Raw genomic sequence first — 942 nt, 5'->3', positions numbered from 1 at the left:
GTAACATCAAACTGGGGGGTAAAAAAAAAAGGTGCAGGTGTGAGGGCAATTAATTTATCGTCCCTTCGGTCGGTGGTGGGGAGCTTGCATTGTTAAGATTACGTCAGCGGGCAATAAAAACCTTTTGGCGAGCCCTGCCAACACAAACTAGAGCAGGAACACGGTAAAACGTAAAAACCCAGCTTCTCTGGCACTGTGGCTTCGCATCCTAAGTGGCGTTTCCGTGCGGCCTCAGCCCGCCCGAAGCGCCGCCGCCGCCGCCAGACACCCAGCCCAGGCAGCAGCGTCCGCAGCAGGCTCTAAACCATCCCCAGGGCTCTCTGGGCATCACGGAGCCTCCCGAAGGTACAGCCGAGCTTCCCCTGCGCCCCTCTCCGCTTGTCCGCGGTGGCGCCGGGCTCCCCCCGCAGCTCGCCCCTGGAGCTGGCAGAGTCCGTGGAACCCCCTGTGACCCCGCGGATGGACCAGAGAAACAATAAAGAACGCTGCTTCCTACGCCCGGCAGAGTATCTTGAGTCAAAGGTATCATAATGTAGCGTTGTTAGCTGTCAGAAAGCTGCTCGGTGCGTCCGTGACCTCAGCTACGACACGCACAGGACACTTAAAGAAGCAGAGCAAAACATAATTGTCAAATTGGTGTCCAAATGTGTGTTTTGTGTCGGCGCTAAGGGGCTACACGAACATCAGGTTGTAGGAGGCAGACTTAGAAAGCATCAGTTAGATTTGCATTACTTAAAGCAGGTTTATTTGCGGTATATAATAGAATTGCATCTTACAGTGCTGCTGGAGTGCTAAGCCTGAGCGAGGGCCTCTGTGCAGATCACGGTGTGCTGGCTCAGAAAAACCTGTGGAAAATGCATTTCCTTCTTTTGAGCCAAGTCGGAAGCCGGGGGAAGTGTCGCCGCTCCCCCGAGCGCCGGGCGGTGCGGGCCCTGCCGGGGC

The sequence above is a fragment of the Geospiza fortis genome, unplaced genomic scaffold (genome assembly GCF_000277835.1).
Source record: "Geospiza fortis unplaced genomic scaffold, GeoFor_1.0 scaffold396, whole genome shotgun sequence".
In the NCBI taxonomy this organism is placed as follows: Eukaryota; Metazoa; Chordata; class Aves; order Passeriformes; family Thraupidae; genus Geospiza; species Geospiza fortis.
This window is presented reverse-complemented; position numbering follows the sequence as displayed.